General features: G+C 37.1%; 1 pseudogene; it reads left to right on the top strand.

Moving 5' to 3' along the window:
• Window positions 1-2,559: 2,559 nt before the first annotated feature.
• The window catches only part of LOC108695766, a 47,071-nt pseudogene continuing 23,336 nt past the window's right edge, over window positions 2,560-26,294 (top strand).

The following is a 26,294-nucleotide window of genomic DNA, read 5'->3' as shown; positions in this document are numbered from 1 at the left end:
TTCATTTTTATCTGAGATACAAAGCATCCAGATACTATCTGTTCAGATTTATTAGTTGTACTTGTGTTAGTAATCTACTATTAGATATATGAAGTACAGATGGTACTTTTTGGTTAAACAGAGATATAGAGTAGTAGTAGATACCATTACCAGTTGACCAGAGGTAATGTGAAAAAATCCACAAACGTTAAAAGTTTAAGAAACTTGCAAAATGGGAGCCATTTTTTCAAGATAGGAGTCCTCTAACAATGCAGGGCATGTGTGTAGCAGTATACTAAGTGAAACACGCATGTGTATTGGTCTTCCCATGGAGTCCAATCCAATTCAGCACATTCAGACACAAAGCAAAAGATACCATGTTCATTTATCATCACAGACTACAAAGCTTGAAACTAAGGGGAAATTTTTTATTTGTAGGCCCAAAGATGAAAAAAGGTTATACAAACAAAACACCCATAGAAGATGGGCTTCATCAAATTGCACTGCGCGTCAAAAATAACGTCGCGCGTTAAAACTCATACTTGCGTCCGCGACAAAATATTTTGACGCGCGACAAAATCGGCCCGCGCGACTCGTTTCGCGAATTTTTCGCCGTTTCGCGAATTTCGCTGGAAATTCGCGAATTATTCGGCGAAGCGAAACGCGACAGATTCGCCCATCACTAATGACCTCGACAGTTTTAGATGGTGTATTTTCAGATTCAAGCTATTTCCAGCTGCGGGGGAATAATAAATATTGAATTTTAAAAAAAAAAAAACTCAAATTTTTCAAGTTTTTTTTTTAACCCAGAAAATGTGAGTTTTGCCTCAAAAATACCCTTGAAAACTTGATTTTTTTTGTGGAAAAAACTACTCGACCTATAACTTTAAGGGGGTTATTTATCAAAGGTTGAGTTGTTTTTTTTTATTAAGGTCCAAGTTGTATTTTCCACCAAAATGTAAGTTTTTGAGATGGTTTTTTTTTTTTGGTCAGAACTCTTTTGGGTTAAAAAATAAACTCAAACTTTTTGATTTTTTTCAAAAACGCAAATTTTTTCAAGATGAATTATGCCCTGACCCTGAAAATACCTTGAATTCAAAAATATATCTAACACCTGTCGAGGTTATGTAGGAGTCAGTGACAGAGTTTCCTTGAACCATTCGAAGATGTTAATAGCCTTCATGATGTTTGTGTTTTTTCAGTGGGTTTTGCGCGAAAACTTGATCAATTAAAAGTTTACCATTCGAGTTGTGAGTTCATTCGAGTTTATTCAAAGCATTAAAAACTCTAACATTCCACCTTTGATAAATAACCCCCTCCTGTAAGCTTTACTGGTTGCTGGATTTTTTAGAATGCCTCCAGAATGTAGTGACTAGTACAGAAAATGTTAATGAGCCTTTCAGATCCAGTGTAATGTGATGTTAGCCGTGATCCTGAAGGTATATTTTGAACTTTGTTTCCATCAGAAGAAGACTACAAAGCAAACAGGAATAGTCACATTAGGACCAGGAAACGGATTCTCTCGTGCAATCAAATAAAGGGGGTTATTTATCAAAGTCCGAATTTATCTCAATATTTTCTGCTACAAACTCCAATCAAATCCGAGTTTTTAACGCTTATTTATTATTATTATATTTTTTTGAAAATTTGCTTTGCGGGGAAAAAAATCAGATTTTCATGAATTTTTCGATCCGATTTTCACAATGTTTTCGTAATTTTCACCTGAAAAACTGCGGGATATTGCCTGAAATCCAGTGGACATCAAAAATCATTTGGACTTCTCCCATTGACTTATATGCAACCTCGAAAGGTCTGAGATGCCGGATTTCCGAGATTCAGACTTTTCCATTCTCGGAGTTTAATAAATTCTGAAAAATTTGTGATTTTTTTAAAAGTCAGATTTTATTAAAAAAAAAATCACAAATTTTTCGTGATTTTTGCATTAGGAGTTTAGTAAATAACCCCCAAAGTGTCAATAACATTCTAGCAATAAGAAAAACATATTTTTCTTAATACAACACTACTTTACACAATCATATATTCAGAGAATCCAGGATTCGGCTTGGGATTCGGCCAGGATTCAGCCCTTTTCAGCAGGATTCGGATTCAGCTGAATCCATCTGCTCGGCCAAACCGAACCCGAATCCTAATTTGCATATGCAAATTAGGGGCGGGAGGGAAATCGGATGACTTTGTCACAAAACAAGGAAATAAAAAATGTTTTCCCTTCCCACCCCTAATTTGCATATGCAAAATAGGATCCGGATTTGGTTCGGTATTTGGCCAAATCTTTCGTGAAGGATTCGGGGGTTAGGCCAAATCCAAAATAGTGGATTTGGTGCATTCCTAATAATAACAGATATAGAAAAGTTGCATTTGTTCTTGTTTTCATGATTCACATTCTTTCTGCAGAAAAAAAAAGTCAGCAACTTGAATGACAGTGGCAGTGGAACTACAATAAACTGTTTCCCTGAACTGTGAACCTTACAGGCAATCGAATGTCTTGGATGAAGACACGTTCAACAGTTTCACTCTACATTTCATTCTGGTTTTGTGAAAAGCCTAGCATTGTTAATTAAAATGAGTAGAGAAGAATTAAGTGCTCTTCTCCTTTGTTGGAAATGTAGACAATGTGTAGCCAATTCTGACAGCTTCATTGAGGATCAAGCATGGGGGTTTAACCACGTAAGTACAATATGTGTGGTTTTGTTCAGTCTCTAGCAATATTAATGAATTTTATACAAGGCAAAATATTTAAAATTACATAAGAGTTTCTGTTGTTATGGAAAGCAGTGTAGCATTACTTTTCTAATTAGTAGTTCTCGCAAGATATTAGCTTTGACGTTATTACTAAAGAGAAAGAATACACTACCAGACAAAACGTTTTAAACATGTGGAGTTTTATGCTTTTATCACAGTTTAAAGGGCAAATCAACCCCAAAATAAAATTTGCCTAATACAAGAAACATAATTCTAAGCAACTTTCCAATATACATTTATTATAAGTTATTTTTAAAAACAATTGCTATTAAAAGCAGCATTTGCTTAACTCCTGGTTGTTACTTTTTAAACAATGTTGCAAAAGTCTTAGTTCCCCAGCAAAGACAGGTCTGTTAATCAGCTGCCTTGTCTTACATTGTATCAACAGTCTGAGCCACCAGGACAGAGAATAGAAAAGGACAGACAATGACAATGCATATGCATATTCAAATAACTTGAAAATCATAGAAAACTTTTAATGGATATATATTGCAAAAATGCTTATAATTATGTTTTTTTTTATAAGGCAAAACAATATTTTTTTGGGTTTACATTCCCTTTAAGCTCTTATCAGTGTTACAAACAAAGCACAAAGTTACAGAATTGTAACTAATGACAAATGATTAACATCAGCTAATTAGAAAAAACAAGCTAAATCTTGGATAAAACAACCTTTTTTTTTCACAGTGATCAAAACAGAATTAAGAAGAACTAAAACTTAAAGGAAAACTATACCCCTCAAACAATGTAGGTCTCTATAAAAAGATATTGCATAAAACAGCTCATATGTAAAACCCTGCTTCATGTAAATAAACCATTTTCATAATAAAATACTTATTAGTAGTATGTGCCATTGGGTAATCATAAATAGAAAATTGCCATTTTAAAAAATAAGGGCCGACCCCTGGGATTATACGATTCACTGTGCACACAAACAAACTAAACAAAACATACATGTAAGGTCACATGAGCCAATTAACAGACAGAGTTCTGTTTTTTGCTCCCACACTTCTTCCTGTTACAGTTAGAGCTGCAGTATTTCTGGTCAGGTGATCTCTGAGGCAGCACACAGACCATCATGAAATGGTGGTTCAAGGCAAGAGATGTAAAAGGAAAATAATCACTTAAACTTATATTCCAGTTTGATAAGATTCTGTAATATGCTACTAAATATGATATTAACTGTTGCTTAAAGGGGACCCGTCACCCAAAAAAATTACTCAAAAATGGTATCACATTAGTCAAGCAAAATTAACTTTAATTACACTGTATAAATTATTTGAATCCTGTTTCCTTCAGTGTGAGAATTCATAATTATAACAAGCAGGCAGGAGCCATTTTGTGGACACTGTTATTAAGGCAAGTCTTGTATCATCTCAAAATCTTGTTTGTGTACCAGAATGGGGGACCTGATGTCCATCCCCATGCACTGGCTACACAATTAAACTATGAAGAGAATGGGGGAATGTGGGGAGTCCAGTGACATCTAGGAAGTGCTGAATGGAAAGTGAAAGTAATTCACTTTCCATTTTTTACTTCCGTATTTTGTGACAAAAAGGCAAGCCATTTCCCTCCCGAATCGGAATCCTGTTGAAAAAGGCTGAATCCTGGCCGAATCCGGAAACGAATCCTGTACATCCCTAGTTTTTTTAATAGTTGGAACACATGGAAGCAAATGACCATCCAGTGGTCCCTATAAGTATAGACTAAAAGTGCAAACACTAGTACTTGCGTTTCTCCCCAGTAGATATGCACTACCTTGTTTTTTCCCGGATATGACAGGTGCTCGTTTTTAAGTCAATTTTCATGAAGGCCAATGAAGGGGCCAAATGACCTGAAATGTTCACATTCCCCTAACGCAGGGGTCCCCAACCTTTTTTACTTGTGAGCCACATTCAAATGTAAAAAGAGTTGGGGAGCAACGCAAGCATGAAAAAAGTCCCTTGGGGTGTCAAATAAAGTCTATAATTGGCTATTTGGTAGCCCCTTTGTGGACTGGCAGCCTACAAGAGGCTCAACTTGGCAGTATACTTAGTTTTTATGCAATTAAAACTTGCTTTCAAGCTTGGAATTCAAAAATAAGCACGTGATTTGAGGACCCTGAGAGCAACATCCAAGGGGTTGGAGAGCAACATGTTGCTCGCGAGCTACTGGTTGGGGATCACTGCCCTAACGTAACATTCATTGCCTGTATATTTACTGTTCAATTGCATAGGATTGTCTTACAATATGCAAGCAAATTAAACAGCATCATTCTTCAATTCATCGATAGTAGTGTTCTAAATGTCAATTACTTATGAAACTTTTAATGTAATTATATTAATTACAGGAGTATTTCATGCAAATCCCACTCCTCCGTGCAAGCAAGGCCTTTTGACCTCTCAGTTTTGCAATGTCCTTCCCACAGCACACAGATTACTATCTGCTTTCTGTTTCATCGCACGGTCACAAAAATACATCTCTAATTAGGTTTAAAACATAGGCTTTAATGAAGGCACTGAGCTTTTCTGAATAAGTCAGATTAAATTTCTTATCTCCAAAGGATTTAATTATGAAATGATTTCATTGATGGAAACCTTGTTAAAATCGCTAAAATTTATTGCCTCTTTGTATAACCCCAAATTCCTATCTGTTTTATGCAGGACTCCTCAGATAATCAGAATTCATGCACTATATAGACTGATAGAAAAGGTATGAAGATATTTACATTTAAATATATATCTACAGTCATGTTAGGGTTACTGTATTGAGCACTCGTATGAAACTTCCCATATGCTTTTGTGTATGAAGTGGAGTTTCCTCACCATGACAACAAAGTTTATTACTTTTGACTTTTATCAGTTTAGTTGTTGGTTTTATATAGTCAGTTTAGTCTGTTTACTTAATAGCAGTTGATATTTTTTACATGTTTTTATTAAAGATCTATACAGCTATGGGACCTTTTATCCAGAATGCTTGGGACTTGGGGGTTTCCGTAATTTGGATCTTTGTACCCTAACTATATTAGAAATTCATTTAAACATTAAATAAACCCAATAGGCTGGTTTTGCTTCCAATAAGGATTAATTATATCCCAGTTGGGATCAAGTACAAGCTACTTTTACTATTTTATATGGATAAACCGTTTGGTACCTTCACTTCGACAATTGAGCCTCATCTTTTAAATGCGGCTAAAATGCTCATTCCATTAAGATGGAAACAAACCTTGGCTCCGACGGTACAGGATTGGTACTCAAAAGTTGACGAACTCCACAAATTTGAAGAACTCTTCCTTTTCCTATCTGACTCATATGATACTTATAGTGTGAGATTGCTTAACTGGCTTTCATTTAAAGAATCTGCATATTACAAGCAAACCTCCTGATTACATGTTGGTTGTATGGGACCCTGTTGTTTTGACACCATCCACTTTCCTGTTATGTTGGAGCTTATGCAACCTCCTTTTTTGATTGTATCTCAGTTTACAACCTTGATTATTTTTACTATCTTTCCCCCCCCCAACCTTCTTTGTTTTCTGTACCCCTGATTTTTCCTTTTTTTTTTGAAAACTCAATAAACATTCAACTGAGAAGTACAAGCTACTGTTTTATTATTACAGAGAAAAAAGAAATCATTAAAAAAATTTGATTATTTTATTATAATGGAGTGTATGGGAGGCTGCTTTTCTGTAATTCAGATAACGGGTTTCTGGATAATGGATCCCATACTGTATATATAATAACAAGTAACAAGTATGCCTGTTTTAATACTTCTAGCAGGTAGTCCAGATAAAAACTGTAAAGCTTTTGCATGTTATATACACCTCATTTCCACCTTGTATATATTGTATTCTAGAGACTTCTGCATTGCTTAGTCTTGCTTTTTCAACTCTCACTGAAAAGTGTGTTATTTGCTGACCAGCCTGTTTGTCACAAAAAAACAACCAGAAATGGGAACTCATTTGTAGCCAAACAAAGTAGTCACTGTAGTAGCTTTGTGTCACTAAAACAATGAATTTCCACTATTTCTTACATTTAGGCACAATGGACTACTGGGAAGCTAAAATGCCCTGTCTGCGGGGCACGTCTTGGGGCCTTTAACTTTGCTGGCAAATCCAAAATGCTCCTGTGGCCGGAACGTTGTGTTATATTTGTGCAAAAGCAAGATTGATTATGAAGCAGCTCTCCCATTAAGGATCCTTAAACCACTCGTGATGATTATGTCAAACTCCAAAGAGCATTCTGCGTGTAAAAATGTAGATCGATGAATGGATCGGTAGAAAGGCACAGTCACAAGAATTTATGGACCATGGACCAAAGCAAGCAATGGGAAGATTAGCCGAGGCTCTGTGCCTGGAAGTGTAATCAACCAAACAATCTGAGGTGAGGGGGACAAAGACCACAGTTTCTAGTCTATATAAATCTCATTCTGCTTCAGAGAACGCTAAGGCAAAGTGTAGCCGAAATGGTTGTCACAGGAAATCAAATAGTTTGGATTCTGGGTTTTTTTGAAAATCCATTTGATATCATTGAAAATAACAGTTTAGCTTTCTCCAATAGTCGAGCAGCAGATGACTGTTTAAATGTATGCAGTGGAACCTCAAGTCAGTTGTTTAGTGGCAATGACAACCCACAAGCAACATTTACAGAGGGAGAACACACTCAAAACAATTACGCTACTGGTGCTGAGAATGTGCTTGCAGCACAGCCATGTTCAACTCTCCAGAGCAACTCTGTTCATGCGCCAATGCCAACTTGCAACATGGCTCCAGACTCAACAGAGAGACAAGATACCTTACAAATCCCTCCTGTTGATACAGTTCCCTTCTCTTGACCCTACACCCAGTGTCGGACTGGCCTACCGGGATACCAGGAAAACTCCCGGTGGGCCCAGGTCTAAGTGGGCCCTCTTGCTTTTAATCATTTGGTCTATTTCATGGTCATTACCAATTTCTTTAAGAGGCTTATTAATGGAAGAATTGAGTATAGTATGTAGAGATAAAAGACTAGGAGAATAAAGAGGTTGAGTGAGGAGAGGAGGAATAATAGTTTGGAAAGTGGGCCCAAGGTCTAAGGTTTTCTGGTGGGCCCCAGGCATCCCAGTCCGACACTGCCTACACCTCCCTCTTCTTACTTGGTATCTGTCAATCAAAGACTAAAGAAGAGAGAAATAAATAAGCTAAAAAGCCTAAGGAGAAAGTAAAGGGAGAGGGAAAAATGGCTTCAACGACAGGTATGTGCAATGGATGTAATAAAACTCCTATCAAATATTCCAGGGTGGGTCACCTTTATGTTAGTATGATATAGAATGGCCAGTGCTATGCGACTTTTCAATTGGTCTTCATTATTTATTTGTTATAATTTTTTAATTATTTAAATTATTTGCCTTCTTCTTCTGATTCTTGCCAGCTTTCAAACGGGGGTCACTGACCCCATCTAAAAAACAAATGCTCTGTAAGGCTACACATTTATTGTTATTGCTACTTTTTAGTGTGCTTCTTTCTATTTCGGCCCTCTACTATTCATATCTCTGTCTCTTATTCAAATCATTATAGGGTTTTATAGAGTAATTTGGACCCTAGCAACCAGATTTCTGCTGAATATAAACCTAAGTAACTCAAAAACCACAAATAATAAAAAATGAAAGCCAATTGCTAATTGCCTCAGAATATAACTCAAAGTTAATTTAAAGGCAAACAACCCATTTAAATCTGCAAATTGCTTTGCTTCCAATAGGCATTTCTTATTTGGGCTCAAGTGCAGGTATGGGACCTGTTATCCAGAATGCTCGGGACCTGGGGTTTTCCAGATAACGAATCTTTCCGTAATTTGGGTCTTCATACCTTAAGTCTACTAGAAATGTATTTAAACATTAAATAAACCTGTCTGGTTTTGCTTACAATAAGGATTAATTATATCTTAGTTGGGATCAAGTACAAGCTACTGTATTATTATTACATAGAAAAATGGAGTCTATGGGAGACAGCCATTCTGTAATTTGGAGCTTTCTGGATATCGGGTTTCCGGATTAGGGATCCTATACCTGTACTATCTTATCATTACAGCGGAAAAAGGAAATTATTTGAATTATTTGATTAAAATGGAATCTATGGCAGACTTCCTTTCTGTAATTCAGAGCATTTTGGATAACGGTTTTCTGGATAATAGATCCCATACCTGTATGATTTACAGCACAAATCAGAGCCAGGTTTATATCATTGATAATTAAATAGCTTTGTGAAGAAAATGGCTCAGAATTGCAGCGAGTTATTGTATTTACCAGCAGAGGGCACCAGATGTCATTGTACAGTGAAGCAATTGAACTTGCTTTGACAAAACCATATACATTAATGCAACGTATTTTGCAATTACAATAAGCAACAATTAAACCTTGAGGCAACTTGATTTTTACTGCAAAGCTTTGTTAAATAATAGCAACACTTTCTATAACGGAACATTGAGACCCTTAGAGGGTTAAAACTGTGTATTTTTATTCACACTTTGTACCAAATCAGATCATTGGCATTGTATTCAACAGCTCACTTTATTGTTGAGTCTGAAATGACTGGTAGTGCATAGAAGCTCCTCATTAGGCCACGTTTTTCAGGGAATCTAAACAAAATGTTGTAAAATCCAGGAAAATGTAAAATCAGGGAAATGTATTATATATTTGTAGGACCGCAAAAAATGATGTAAAATGCAATCTCCCCTAGACTCAATTTTATCCAAATAATCAAAATTTTTAAAAATAATTTCCCTTTTCTCTTTTATAATAACACAATACCTTGTACTTGATCCAGACTAAGACATATTTAATTCTTATTGGGTACAGAACAATCCCATTGGGTTTAATTAATATTTAAATGATTCCTTAGAAGACTTAGGAGGGTATTGATTAAAACTTGCATTTATCTCACTTTTTTATTAAAACCTAACTCCCAACTCAAATTGATGCTCCAAAACTCAACTTTATCGCCAACTTTGTCACCGCGACAAGTTGGCTTTATCGGATTATCGGACAAAAAACAGGCTTCACGATATCAAGAGACATCTTCAGGAACATCTCGTAGAAAACAGTGTGAGCTTGATTGTCTGGTGCACAATCCTCTAGGGAGACGGCACTCCCACGATTTCCAATGAAGTAAAGTGAAAGGAGGAATCGGCACACAGGAACAATTGCAATGTGGGGTAAACCCCTAAGTGTTTATTGTGTCATAAGATGCACAAAGTTTCGGGGGCACGCCCCTTCGTCAGGAACATCTGCCATTAAATTCTACATGACCTCAACAGGTTTTAGCTGGAGCATTTTCGGATTTTTAGCAGCATTGGGGTTTAATAAATCTTGAAGGGGGTTATTTACTAAAATCCGAATTTGTCTCATATTTTATTAAAAAAAAAACATGACCAAACTCCCATGCCTGATTTTAGCTTAGTTATTAATAAAAAAAAATTGATTTAATTGGATCATGGAAGAACTCGATAAAACCAAGTGAAAACCAGAATCGCACTAATTTTTTGTGCTTTTTCACAAATTGCTCGGGTATTTTTTTTAAATCACTCAATTTTTTCTAGTTTTTGCGCGAAAACCCGGAAAAAGTTGGATTTTGGGATAAACCAAGCACAGACCACTATAAACTTCAAATTGAGATCGGTGCCTCTCCCATTGACTTAAATAGGACCCCGACAGGTCTGAGATGGCAGATTTTCAGATTCTGGCTTTTTTGCAGCTTTGGGGTATATGAATATGAATCTTGAAAAATTTAAGTTTTCGAGTGAAAAAAATTTCTTCTCTAATCTCGTCAAGTCTGTACGCCTTCCTTTGGCGCCAAATTGGCCTTTCCTGATTGGCCCTCGACACCAACCTAATCTTGTCAGTGCCAACTTTCCAGTAGGCCTTCTCTTTCAGGAAACAGTAAATTTAGTGTGGAGGGAGCTCAGGCTGCAAAACGCGCTAGGCCCAAATGCCTTTTTTCTGTATGGTCTGGCACTGCAGCACCTGTCACACTTTTCTCTCACAGCAAATAGTTCAATAAATGATCCCGATGAGCCCCCAAATGTAGCCCATCCTTGAGTGTGCTTTAGATGTGTATTATGGCTGTGTGTGACCAGGCTTAAACTGCTTAACTTGTGCCCAGGGCCCAAGTGTACCTGTGAAACTCCCTGCAACTCCCGGTACCTGGTGTAGTTCAGTGCAGCAAAGGATCCATTCAGAGAGATTAGCCTTGCAGCAATATTACTTGTTTATTTACACAGAACAGCTGTAATGGAGTAATTCACAGGCACTTAGATGTCCACAGAATATTAGTATCAGGATCCTTTCTTTTTCAGTGAAATAGTACAGTTAGGTTTTCACACTCCTGGGGCTAAATCCTCCCAGAAAGTAAAGCTTCCTGCCCAGAAATAATCAGCCTGGGATCTTGGGTCTTGGCACCTTCACTGGTCCTCACCTCACCCACTGAGTCCCTGAGCTTGTGTTGTACTCACCACGAGGTCCGAACTCCACTACTTCTCCTCGTTAGAGCAGAAACTGCTCACTACATACCCTGAGCCTCTCTATTGCTCCTAGAGCAACTATGACAAAATCTTACTATCACGAAATAACTCTATCTAGCTTTAACGTCGGCAGCCCTGGACCTGTAATACCTCAAAGTGAGGTAAGTCCCAGGAAAGACCTTGAGCACATGGGGCTAAACCACTTTATACTTTAAACTGCTGCCACCTAGTGGACAAACCCTTTAATCACTATGGACTAGCGATGGGCGAATTTGTCCTGTTTCGCCACGAAATTCGAAAGGGGCAAAAAATTTGTGAAGCACAATTTTTGAAGCCAGCAACAAATCGCTAGCGTCAAAATTGACACTGGCAACAATTTCAACGCAAGCGCCAATTGACGCGAAATTAAAGCCAATGGGTTTCCGTTTAATTGTCACCGGTGTCGGGACTGTCGCTGGCATCAAAAAGTATTGTGCCTGGCGAATAAATTCGCCAATCACTACTATGGACCCAGGAAACGGGACATAACTACCTGATTATGCTGAAAGGATCCTTTGGTGCCCAATTACATAGGGGAGACTACCTGAGTAAACATACCCAGATCTCAGGGTCCCTACATACAGTACATATCTATAGATATACTTATGTATACTGTATATATATATATATATATATATCTATATAATATATTATTACATTTTATGTTGCATACTGTGCCTTTTAAAACTGCTTTAATAAATTATGCAAACGTATAAGTAGATGAGGGTCCTTAAATAGAAATAAAACCCAACTTCCTCAGTTCTGGAATCTTCCAACCTTTTACTATTACATTATACAGATGGAACGCTAGCTACTCTAAACTTTATTTCAGTATGTTTGTCCTAAATGGTTATCTCCGGAAGCACATTCCTAACCTTTTTTTTTTTAATTACTTATATTAGATATACCATGACCTTGATGAATGAAAATCTTCATAGTCATTCCTAAACTGTATTCCATGTAATAACTTAATTAAGATGTCTTAAGATTAAGGTGAAATCATTTGGGATAAATATCCCTCAATAGTTAAACTTTATCTGTAGTCATCTTTATTAAGTGACGAACAGGGCTTAACATCTCTTGGGATATGCTAGAACTTCAAGATTTTGTATATTGCTTTTTGTGTATTTTATCTTCTGTATTCTTTTAAGCAGCTTGGATAACGGTTCTAATTCTGTGCTACAGCACATTAGGGATGTAGCGAACTGTTCTGCTGCGAACTAGTTCGCGCGAACTTCGACCGTTCGCGTCCGCCGAATGTTCGCGAACGTTTGGGAACGTTCGCATTTTGAGTTCGCGTTCGATTCGAATACAAGTCGTTCGACCATTCGACCATTCGAATTCCTTCAACCGCTAAAAATCGAACGATTTCCATTCGTTCGAACGATTGTAAGCATTCGATCGAATGAAAAGCATTCGATCGAATGGCTTCGATCATTCGATTCGAATGAAAATCCTTCGATCGAATGATTAAAATCCTTCGATCATTCGAATCGAACGATTTTAGCGGGTGTTCGAAGTTTGCGAACTGTCCGCGAACGTTCGCATTTTTTGCCGGTGTTCGCGAACACCAAATCGGCAGTTCGCTACATCCCTACAGCACATGGCAGGAAAGGGGGAGTTATTTGTGTCAAGTAATTTGTCTTATTCCTCCCTGTGGTCGTTCACATTTTTGATTTTTAAGAGGATTGATTGAATAAACCCTTTAACTTTTAGTTTGATGATGTAGAGAGTGATATTCTGAGACAATTTTAGTTTTCATTATTTATTATGTTATTTGGCATTATTCAGCAGCTTTCCAGTTTGCATGATCACAATCTAGGGTCCAACTTCCCCTAGCAACCATGCATTGATTTGAATAAGATACTGGAATAGGAATAGGAGAGGGTCTGGATATAAATCCGAGTAATACAAAGTATTAATAACAACACATTTGTAGCCTTACAGAACATTTGTTTTATAGATGGGGTCAGTAAACCTCATTTGAAAATTGGAAAGAGTCAGAAGAAAAAGGCAAATCATTTTAAAACTATGAAAAAAAAAATAATGAAGACCAATTGAAAAGTTGCTAAGAATTGGCCATTCTATAACATACTAAAAGTTAATGTTAAGGTGAGCAAACTCAGCAAGGGCAAGGAAATGGTTAATCACTAGGGATGCCCATTCCAATACAATTTTAATCTACTTCACAGGGCAACTACAAAGCATCCCTGGGACAACAAACAAGAGGGTGGTGTGATACTCAATGCGATTGTATAGTACCCCGAGCTAGAGTTTTTTAAAGAAGAGGACCTCTGGCTTGGGGTCTGAGCAATTCTAATCAGTGAGAGACCCCTCCCCTTGTTTTCTTGTTTGTTAAATAGTAAATTCAGCAAGATTACCTCTGTTTATTTAGGTAAAAGGGGTGCATATGGTCCATTAAAGAATAGTAACCGATACTAAAAATATCCTAACTATTACTTATCTATTATTTTACAGAGATTAAAGGGGTTATTTATCAAAATCCGAATTTATTTCAATATTTTCTGCTACAAACTCCGATCGAATCCGCTCGGGTTTTTTGTGATTATTTATTATTACATTTTCCCCTGAAAATTAGCTTTGCGGGAAAAAAATCAGATTTTCACTATTTTTTCAGATTTTTCATCTGATTTTCGTATTTTTCAACTGAAAATTTTTGCCTGAAAACTCTTGGGGTATTGCACGAAACCCAGGGCACATCACAAAAATCATTGGTACTTCTCCCATTAACATATATGCAACCTTGACAGGTCTGAGATGTCGGATTCTCCAATTCGGACTTTTCCATCCTCTGGGTTTAATAAATTCCGAAAAATTCGTGATTTTTTAAAAGTCCAATTTTATAAAAACAAATCACGAAGGTTTCATGATTTTTGCATTCGGAGTTTAGTAAATAACCCCCTAAGTGTTTAAATTGCAGATCTTACATACAAACTGCACTTCTTTGGACTTGCCTGATTAACGAGCTCTACGGAAACAATAAAGCCTCGTTATCTTCCCATTGAATGTTTCTCTGTTTAATGATTCAAAGTGCATACACCATAGTTCTGTAAGGCTACAGATTAGTAAAGCGTTGATTCACTACTTACATTTCAGTTCCAGTGATGTATTGTTTGTTTTAACTCTACTTAATTGTTTGGATGGCCCCTTAATAAATCCAATAGAACTAAAAAAAAGAAATTCTATTTTCGAATTCTGTTTACAACAATATGATGAAAATGGTACAAAATCGCTAAATGCGCAATCAATGGTTGCAGACAATAATTTTGTCCACCATGTTTTTGTTCTTTGCACACTAAATGATTTGCCACAGGTCTCTGCACTCCAAAATGAAACAAAGAGAACTGCCTCCACCCCGGTGAATACAGAGCTGCCAGTATTGGTGTGAAAACCTGCCTGGAGTTGAACAAGGGACCTGGTGTTCTTGTGCTGTTTGTGTTACCACTGCTCTATACGAGCAGACAGCCAATGCCCTGGTTCACTCTTATGCCTTTGCTAGCTATTGCTTGGAAGAATGGCTTGTTTCACCTGTTGCCAATTTGGCCACAGGTGATTTGTGTAAGCCATTTGACTGGATATAAAAACCCCTACTCTGCTCTGACTCATTGCCCAGTATACAGTAGGTCTATTTTGGTAGTTCCTTGGTGTGATCTGTTATTGTTTGAGCTGTGTTTGACCTTGCCTGTCCCTGTTCCTAAATTGTCTGCTGCCTGTCCTGACCCTTGCCTGAACTGACTATTCCTTCAAATCCTGCTTTGTACCTCAATATCGGTGTGTTTGACCTTGGCCTGTGTCCTCGACTATGCTACAGCTTCTGTACTGTATTGTCTTTTGGTTTTGACCCGACCTGTCTGTTGGTTTGGCTCCTTGTTCCTGTTCCCTTGCCTGCCCGAGTTTCCCCCTTGGTCCTCTCACATTAAAGAGAAGCTGGCATCAAAAAACTTCTTTTAAAAAAATGATACTTCATTTGAAGTTACCTATATATTCTCCAAATGAAGAATCATTTTTTTTAAATAAGTTTTTTTGGTGTGAGCTTCCCTTTAAGTCCTGGTGGCATCTAAGTAGTGGAGGGTTCTAAAGCCAAAAGCCGTCTGCTATAGGCAGAAGTGCGAGCCTAGTTTTGGGACACCAAATGTCACAGTTGATCATTATTGTATTCATGAGGGGCAGGTGGGGAAAGGCATGTAGGTGTCCTGCCTTGTGTTTAAGACAGGGTTTTGCCATCAGCACTGCTCTGCACCTTGTTCTGGATTTAAAAACTGGACTAAAGTGCAGAGCGCGGCACTGCCACTGCAAGTCCAATCTGAATGAACACTAAGGGGCTCAATTTTGTGGCAGGGCCTGTTGTAAATGACCCTTAACCTACCTCTGTTGTAATATTTGAATTAAGGATCAGAACTGGGCCAAATCCTGGCACTTTTTACAGAATTCTGATGAAGTTTACAGCCAAACCAAATCCTTGAAGGCAAGTGAGTTTCAAGGTCTGGACAACTGAATGAGAGTTCCTTGATTTCCTGTAATAAGAGGAGTTGGTCAAACAAGTACTGTTAATTGAAAATCTCCAGTCATTGATAACTGAGTCTGAAAACAAACTATATTGATAATCAAGCTCTGAACCAAGTCCCACTGAAAGATTGAATGGGTTCTTAGTTCTGTCCAGTTCACTGGACATGTACCTAAGTACAGGTATGGGACCTGTTATCCAGAATGATCGGGATCTGGGGTTCTCTGGAAAATAGATCTTTCCACATTTTGGATCTCCATACCTTAAGTCTACTAGAAAATAATGTAAACTTAAAATAAACCCAATAGGCTGGTTTTGCTTCTAATAAGGATTAATTATATCTTAGTTGGGGTCAATTTCAAGCTACTGTTTTATTATTACATAGAGCCCATTTTATCCAAATAATCCAAATTTTAAAAAATTATTTAATTTTTCTCTGCCATAATAAAGGTACGTTTTCTAGAAAACCCCAAGTCCTGAACATTCTGGATAACAGGTCCCATACCTGTATTCCATGTGTTATACAAAGCTGCTTTGTTATTTTTTGTATCATTAGAAGTTCAGTTGCCAGTAAATCTGCCATGTAATAATGTGCTCTGTTTCTAAATTGCTTTCTAAGTTGATTGAAGGGCATCTGGATGCACCGAAGCACAAATCTGCCTTACAGCTAAAGGGCAGTTATTTCATGCTGGAACCTTGTATTTCCATTGTAATAAAAGGTTAACAGAATTCTGCCATAAATTAATAAAAGATTGTTATCATTTTAGCATATTCTACAGACTTGTATAGCAATCTGATTCCCTGAGCGATTTTGGAGATCATTTACAAATATCCATTCCTAATAATGTATAAATCTGTTTGGTGGCAATACAAACACTCTCAAAGACAAAATCCTCTTTAGATTTAAGGGAGCTTAGATAGTTCTCAAATGAAATGCGATAGCCATGCCTGCGGAATAACCAGTGAAGCCTCTGCCCCCTCCTGGATGAAATTCAGGTTGCATTTATTTTACTTTTACTTTGCAAGATCCTCCTCATTTTCTCTTGTTTTATTGAGTATATGCACAAAATATTGTTCAACTATTTTTCAGAAAACATGGGCACCTTTGAAAAGAATAACCATGCACTGCATCGTTTAAATCGATACTGACTTATGCTATATGTTGCAATGATTTCAGCTGGAAGATATGTAATAAATGCAAAAATACCTTCCCATGAATTTAGGAAATACATTAGACCCCAGATGTTTATATGTCTAGTCATGGCAGCTCAGATAAATTATACAAATTATGTTAGTGTTTAAATAGGAACTAACCATACAATGCAGGTATAGGATGCATTATCCAGAAACCCGTTATCCAGAAAGCTCCTCATTACAGGAAAGCTATCTCACATAGGCTCAACTTAAATCAAACAATTCAAATTTTTAAAAATGATTTCCCTTTTTTCTGTAATAATAAAACAGTAGCTTGTACTTGATCCCAACCAAGATATAATTAATCCTTATTGGGGGCAAAACAAAAATACAGGTATGGGATCCGTTATTTATTATTTGGGATCCGCTATCCAGAAAGCTCCTAATTATGGGATGGCTATCTCTCATAGACTCTATTTTATCCAAATAATCCAAATTTTTCTCTGTAATAATAAAACACAAGCTTGTACTTGAACCCAACTAAGATATAATTAATCCTTATTGAAAGCAAAACCAGCCTTTTGGGTTTTTTGTTTACATGCTTTTATATAAGACTTAAGGTACGAAGATCCAAATTAGGAAACATACGTTATCCAGAAAATCCCAGGCATTGTGAATGACAGGTCCCATACCTGTATTGTATTTATTTTATGTTTAAAGTTTGTTCAGTATAAGCCCCATTCGTTGCACTTACGTTGTGCACAGCTAATCTCCCTGCATAATGGACTCCTGCTAACCCTGAAAGGTTTAGGGTTTATAGGTATGGCTCTTTATCCAGAGAGCACCAATGGGAATATGGTCTCCCATAGGTTCACTTTTAATCATTTAATTCAGATTTTTAAAATGTATTGTCTTTTTCTCTGTAATAATAAAACAGTACCTTGTACTTGATTCCAGCCAAGATATAATTAATCTTTATTTCAGGTAAAACAATCCTATTGGGTTTATTTAATGCTAAAATAAATTTTTAAGTAGACTAAGGGGGTTATTTATCAAGTCCAAATTTCTTAGTATTTCTTAGTTAGAAATCTGAGTGACTCCGATTGCCTGAATGGACCTTATTTATCAAGAGAAAGGCTCAAAAATAGGGTCGGGAAAATGTCTGAGTTTTCCCCCAAAAACTCTGAATTGTTCAGAGTTTTCCGCAAAAACTAAGATTTTTTATGGAGTTTTTTGCTCCGAATCCTCAAAATCATCTGATAATTGTATGGACATCAGCGCAGACACTGGGACCTTCTCCATTGACTTATACAGGACCTTGAGAGCTTTGAGATGCCTGAATTTTAGAGTAGAGAGGAAGAAAAGAACCTTGTTTGTGACTGTGATTTTATACAATTATAAAATAGTTCTCCAATTTCTTACACCCACTTTGTTTATTTCTCAATATCACCACCTGATAACTTCCAGATTCAGGATAATTGTCCTCCAATGATCACTTATTCACTTATTAAATGAACTTACACCTATTATCCTCGTATACTGATTCCTTAATTACCACCACCCCATCAATTCCAGTTATATAAGCTGAATATTGGGTGCTATGTGCTTCTATTTCACGTCTGTGCCACCGTTTGTATTATATGAGGGCTCTTACACATGAGCGTTTTTACCTGCGCTCCCCTGCGTTCCGTTTTTCGGCGTTCAGCCGCAGGGGAGCGCAGGAATAGACGCATTTCATTATTTCAAATGGGGCTGTACTCACACAGGCGCGTGCAGGCGCCGAACGCAGGAAAAATGCAGCATGTTGCGTCTCAACCTGCGTTCGGCGCCTACATGCGCCTGTGTGAGTACAGCCCCATTTGAAATAATGAAATGCGTCTATTCCTGCGCTCCCCTGCGGCTGAACGCCGAAAAACGGAACGCAGGGGAGCGCAGGTAAAAACGCTCATGTGTAAGAGCCCTAAAAGACTTTCTGGTTTAAAAAAAACAAGTGTCAAGTGCTTATTTTCCACAAGTGTGCAATTATAGGTTCACCAGTATTTGGTTTAATTAAAGTGTTGAGTGCTTATTTCCACGCTGTATAACCCCTTATCTCCACATATGTTGCGGGAATGCCACTTAACAATCAACACTTGATCTATACAATTTCACCATTTCAATCAATACTTTGATAAATATAATTAATTAGTTTCGCTCTGTGATGTTGGATCTAGATTCCAACTAGATTCAATCAGTGCTTACATGAATTAAACGTTTTTTAAGAAAGTCCTTCCAACCCCCTCAGTTCATTAAATATAAAGTGACCAGTGCACTAAATGATTCCAATTGATCTAGAGTTGCTATCAAGTATCTCCTTAGTTAAGGATAAGAAAATGGAAAATGATAGTAGGTGGAGCTGCTCCCATAGATTCCAGCTACATTTTTTTCTATTCCTTGGGAGCACCACAAAGTTGGAGAACAGCAGAGACTGAAGGGCTGCGGTCTCGTTTTGTATTCTATAAAGGAGAAGCTATATTTCCTAAAAAACGCAAACCCAACAGCTCTTGGAGTGATTGCGTAAAGATTGAGTATAGAGTCAAGGAGAAATTGTTAAAATGATAATTGTTAAAATAATAAAAATTCACCAAGTATATATCCAGTACTAATTATAAAACCAGTTAGAGCAAGTCTTGCCCTGACACACGTTTCGCTAAAAAGCTTTTTCAAAGGGCAAGCTTGAGTTGGGGTCTTCTAGCGTTTTTATACCCACATGTTAGCTATGTCAGGGGTTTTTTTTTTTGCTTTTTGCACAATTGTAAACACACCTGCATCATCATATGGATTTTTAGACTTTTTAGACCATCAGTCTTTAATAAATTCCGTAAAATTTGTGGGGGTTTTTTTTTTTGCCCGAAAACTACGAATTATTCGAATTGCGGGTATTCGGAACATAATATATAACCCCCTTAATGTAAGGAGATCCACATAATATTTGAAGGTTCAGAGAGTTAAAGACCAGCATCTGTTCCTGGACAGACTGTGCTTGAAACATACATAATGTTTGCAGTTGGCCAATTTCATTCAATTCTCCTGTGCCAAACATAAGTAAAGTATGGATTTTGAACAATTAAAAAATTTGTGTCGTATGCATTTTATTATCATTTAGATCTTGATGTCAAGATCGTATTCTTCTAGCGGATGGAAAAGCTGCCAGTGGTAATTCCCACATCTACAGTTTGCTGACTTTTACTGTGATCAAATTACTTGGGAGCCTAAGCAGGTTTTGCTAAAGCATCACTTCATAGGTTTGAGATGATTCAGTTACAAATTAATGAAAGATCATATTTTCTCGAAAGAAGCCAAGCGGAAAGTTGATCTGCGTATCTGGCCATTCCTGCTTATTATGTATAATTCCAAATACATTATTTATCGAGACAAAATCACTTTGGGTTGCTTTATGAAATTATATCTTTGTAACCTAACATTTGTCAGTTTGTGCAATATGAAATCACTTGCGTTACTCGACTACCTTTTCACTTAAATGTTTGCCATTTTTAGTAAATCAAACAATGGGTTTTTAGGATTTGTTAGTTTATATAGGAATCTATAAAGGTTCGTTGTACTGTCCTTTGTCATTTGCTGTTTGTATTTTTGAAATTGGAATATTTAGAAACAAATTTATTTTTATTATTTGTAATTATACTATATATATATATATATATATATATATATATATATATATATATATATATATATATATAGAGAGAGAGATATAGATATATATATATATATAGAGATATAGATATATATATATATATAGATATATATATATCTATATATATATATATATATATATATATATATATATATAGTTGGCACCAGGTCTGGACTGGGATTCACAATAGGTCCTGGCATTCCAAGTACACAGAGGCCCAAGCAGCTCCCCACCAGCCAAATAAATAATGACTGTCTATGGCAAATTACAGCAGTCCCTCTGGCATTTGCCAGAACCAAATCGGCGACATCCGATGGCCGATAAATTCGCGGACAAGGGTTACAACAAAAGTAATTTATTACAGGTAAAAGAAGAAGTGGCAGGGATACCTAGGAGAGACACCCTTGAGAAGTGTAAAAAAACAGGGGTTAACAGCACCCGAGTCCCTTTTATTTCTACCTTCAATAATTACTAATTCTGCTGAGTGTAAGAGACTAATTTTAAAATATTGGGGCTTGTTACAAGCTGATCCTAAAATAGGACATTTATTTCATCTTCCCCCAGTATTTTCGTATCGAAGAGGCAGAAACATCGGGGACCTTATTAAACCTAGACCCACTCAAAATTTAGATCTCCATTTAACCACTAATAGCAAGGGGACTTTCCACTGTAGACAATGCGGACATTGTAATGGCATTATTGCTGGTGATGTAGTGGTGCATCCGTCACAAGGGACTAAACATCCTGTTAATTTCTTCTCCACCTGTGACAGCCATAATGTTATATATTGCATTAAATGCCCGTGTGGTAAATCCTACGTGGGCCAAACCACAAGACCGATTAAACTTCGTTTAAATGAACATAAATCGGTAATAAGAAATTTTAAACCAGAGAATGTTGTTGTGGTTAAGGAAAAGGGCAAAACAAGAAAAGCGGTCCGCACACACCAATATTGCAGTCGGGGATTGTGCCCCTTTTATTAATGCCACCAACAATCAATAATCAACGTTTCGGGGGGACACAGCCTCCCTTCTTCAGGAGAAGGGAGGCTGTGTCCCCCCGAAACGTTGATTATTGATTGTTGGTGGCATTAATAAAAGGGGCACAATCCCCGACTGCAATATTGGTGTGTGCGGACCGTTTTTCGAAATTACAAAGCGGTAAGGAGACCTGGCAAGGTCAACGGGAGACCAGCACCACTACGCAGAATAAGTGGAAGGAGGTGTGCGGTAATATAAAGTTTCATCAAAACAAGAAAAGAGACATTATTGGTGAAACATTTTTTTATTCAAGGGCATCAGGTGTCACAAGTCAGATGGCAGATATTAGAGAAAGTAACTGCTAGGCAAGGACAGGATATTAAAAGGCTGCTACTCCAAAGAGAGTGTTTTTGGATTTGGCTTCTGCAGACTCGGGATCCGAAAGCTCTCAATCAAGATTTCAACATGTCTTGCTTTTTGTAAAAAATTTTTTTAGATATTATTGTTTTATCAAAAATATTTTTTTATTTTTTGTCTTTTACAGATGATCAACACATACCCACCTGGTCGGGTTTATTTATGTATTAGGGTTAGCTTCTCTTTGTTCCAGTACTCCCTCTATAGGGTAAGAGTAAATTCCTATGTACCCTTCCATTTTTGTATAATTAATACACAGAATTTTTTCTAAACTATAATTATTTTTAGGAGGTAGTAGTCCTGAATATACACCTGTTTTTTGTATTTGCAGATATTGTGTATTTTATGTAATTTATTGGATCACTTCACATAGTAGTTATATTGTATCCATTAATATTGCACTTGTTTTATAAAAAGTCTTTTTAAACTAGACATTTACCATTTTATTGGAATTGTGTAATTTTTTTAAAAAAAGTGGGTGTATTGTGCTGCATTTTCACTCTTTTTGATTGGATAATTAACTATTTTACACGATTGGACAACTTTGTATGACACACTAATTGAATCATTTATTTGGCTATATGTATGCACTTTTTTTCTGAATTCGTATGCTTGACAAAGGGGATTTTTGTTCCCCGAAACGTTGCATTTGCAATCCGTAAATAAAGAATTTTTGGAAGAATTCCTGTAGACCTGTGTGCCATCGGATGTCGCCGATGTGTATCCTATTGTGAGGTTGCCGAGCCTCTACCCTTGTGCACCAGGCATCTCTTAATTCCCACAGGGTGTGCGTGGTCCTACACTACTTCTAACCTGAAAATTTGCCAGAACCCACAGATTGCCAGTCCGGGCCAAAAAACGTCTGGGGTTTAAATTCTGTGGGACCATGAGGTCTCTGGTTGTTTGTTCTGTATTCTCCTGATGAAGATCCCTGTGTGGGATCGAAACGTTGAGTCTTCAATAAATAACTTATTTTGTTTGCATTAAGAAGAGTCCAGTGAGTGTTCCTGCATGTGTGTGTGTGTATATGTGTATATATATATATATATATATATATATATATATCCCTGGTTATTATGCTTGTCCAAGGATTTATCCAAGTCACTCTTAGGGGCAGATTTCTTAAGGTTCGAGTTGTTTGTTCCACGAAAATTTGAGTAAACTCACATTTGGGGGTTAAAAAAAACTCGAATCAACCGAGTTTTTAAAAAAACTTGCAAATTCAAGATTTATTTATACCTTGGAAATAACTCGAATGCGAAAATACACCTCCTAAAACCTATCAAGTTCATGTAGGATTCAATGGCAGAGGTCCTTGGAACATCTGAAGAAGTTAACAGCCTGCTTGATGTTTGAGGTTTTTTTCAGGGGTTTCTCGGGTTTTGCCCAAAAACTCAAATGATTCAAGCTATTTGAGTTCAAGTTATTGGGACTCGAACTCGCAGAATCATGTTTTTGCCATTGGAGTTGAGAGGTCAATCAAGTTCATTTGAGGTAAAAAAAAACTCAACATTAAAGGAGAACTAATGCTTAAGTAAAGAAATAGCCCAGAAATATTGTTCAGATTATTGGTACAAGACAGCTCAGACACCAGTTTAATTAGCATAATAATTTAATAATCAGCCCTGTAGCATCAACTTAAATGACAGGTAAATCTCATTTTGTGCTTGATGGTTTGCGAAGACCCCTACGCTTAAAGTTGCTCAAAGCATTCGAAGCACATGCCAAGATTCAAGATGGGAAACTCCTATGACAAATTTGAAGGCCTGGATCATTACCACTATTGAGATGCTGAAGCTTTAGGCTGGTTCAATAAGTTCAGTACATAAAATATGGCATTTCTAGCCATTTTCATTTTTAGGGTTTAGTTCTTCTTTAAGGAAGGTATAAGCGCAAATAACCGTTTGTGCTGCTTCAAGTGAAAGTTTGGTTTCTGCTGTACTTGTATAGACTAATCTAGTCCCTTTGCAAGTGCCTTTTTTCATCCCTCAGATCAATGACCTTTTTATGCAAGAAAGTACTTTACTTGCTTTAGTTGCCACTGACTGACTGCCTAAATTCTCATAGTCTATCATTCACAAAAACACCTAAATCCTTCTTAATTAAGTATACTAACACACTCCCATTTAGTGTAGACCTAGAACTTTTTATTTTTACCCAAGTACACAGTAGACAAATAAATTTGTTTTGCAAGATCTATATATTATTAAACACTAGAAACCCATAGTGGGCAATGTAATACTAGCAATATATTTCAATATCTTATTACCCCTTCCAATAGCTTTCCTACTACTGATGTCAAACTATAGTTTTTAGGCTAAGAATCTCTTTTTGAAATACGCACTATATTAGCAATATGCCAATCTCTCTGCACCATGCCAGACATTAGGGAATCCTGGAAATATGTGGTTTTGCCATCAAAGAGCTAAGCTCTTTTGAGGGAGGTTTGGACTTTTGTTTACTTTCATGTACTAATCTCTTTTGAACTTCCTCCTCAGAATTGTACTGTGGTAAAAAAGAAGCCTCCGTTAAATGGTTGCTCAGTTGTGTAAATTGTAGAAAAATTTATAAAAATTTCTAGTTTTTCCCTGCTCTCATCATCCAATACCATTTCAAAAATTAGTTTGGGGTTTATTTTATCTGCGCTGCAATGCCCTTTTCTTTTTTTATATTTTCATATTTTATCTTGTGTTTTTCATCTCTTTTTGCTTACAAGGGGTATGTACTAATAGATATATTTGCTAAGAAGTAGTTTACAGCCATTCCATTTTCCTTCTGTCTTTAACCACATGAAAGGAGAAGGAAAGTTGTTTACCACTCGGGGCAAACGCATGCACAGTAGAATGAAAAAGCTGACTCTTTAGTTAAAGTTCGGCTTTTCATTCTGATGCGCATGCGCAGCTACAAGAAGAAAGAAGAAGCTGGAAGCTCGCTGGAATAACCCGGGCCGGTGCAGTTTTCTGCTGATAGGAGCACTGGCCCGGGGTTTCAGGTAAGTTAATTCAAATCAAATCAGTAAGGTGCCGCACTTACACTAAATCGCCTTTTGCAGCGTTGGGTGCACAGCTGTGTTCCTCTCTGCCCAAGGAAAAACTCCACTGTAAATCAATAATTCCAGCATATATTCACCGATATGTGAATCAATGTTTATTTATTCATGCCATTAGCAGAGCTATTCCAGCCCTTTAAAGGGCTGGAATAGCCGAAACGTCGCTCTGCTAATGGCATGAATATTAAAAGATACTGAGTAAAACAGCTCATGTGTAAAACCCTGCTTCATGTAAATGAACCATTATCATAATAATATACTTTTTTAGTAGTATGTGCCATTGGGTAATCATAAATAGAAAATTGCCGTTTTAAAAAAAAAAGGGCCGCCCCCTGAGATCGTAAGATTCACTGTGCACACATACAAACCACATGTAAGGTCACATGAGCCAATTAACAGACAGAGTTCTGCCTTTTGCTTCCTCACTTCTTCCTGTTACAGTTAGTGTTGTAGTATTTCTGGTCAGGTGATCTCTGAGGCAGCACAGATAGAGTCACAAAATGGTGGTTCAAGGCAAGAGATGTAAAAGGGCAATATTTATGTAAATATATATTCCAGTTTGGTAAGATTCTTTAATATGTCATTCAATTTGATATAAACTATTTGTTGCTTAAGTGTTCATTTTGGGGGTATAGTTTTCCTTTAAACCAATGAACACCATGTAATTTATTAAAGGAGAATTCAACCGTAAAGTAAAAAAAACCTAGCCCCCTACCCTACATAGACCCCCCCCCCAGCCTAGTTGCTACCCCGGGCAAATGCCCAAAAATCTTTACTTACCCCTCATGCAGATTCTGTCCAGTGGCGTTCATGGCAGCCATCTTCCGGTAATCTTCGGAATGAGAGCGGTGCTTTGGCAATTTCCGTGACTTTCGGTGCATGCGAAACAGAAAATTGCTCCAACTGTGCATGCGCCGATATGGCACTTACCGTACTTCCCGAAGATTACAGAAGAGAAGAAAAGGGCTGCCGTGAATTCCGCTGGACAGAATCTGCACCGAGGGGTAAGTAAAGAGCTTGGGGCATTTGCGCAAGGTAGCATCTAGGCTATAGGGGAGGGGGGTCTATGCAGGGGGGTAGGGTTTTTTTACTTTACGATTGAATTCTCCTTGAAAAGATCTAAATATAAAAAACGCCGAGCAATCCAAATAGTGATACAAAAACTTCTCAAACCTTCTAAAAATGTGAATTTTTGAACAATTACTAGCGAAAATCTGAAAACCTCTAATGTAGAATGTTTCTTTAG

The sequence above is a fragment of the Xenopus laevis genome, chromosome 1L (assembly GCF_017654675.1).
Source record: "Xenopus laevis strain J_2021 chromosome 1L, Xenopus_laevis_v10.1, whole genome shotgun sequence".
Lineage (NCBI taxonomy): Eukaryota > Metazoa > Chordata > Amphibia > Anura > Pipidae > Xenopus > Xenopus laevis.
The sequence above is the reverse complement of the archived record's forward strand: the minus strand, read 5'-3'. Positions and strand labels throughout refer to the sequence as shown.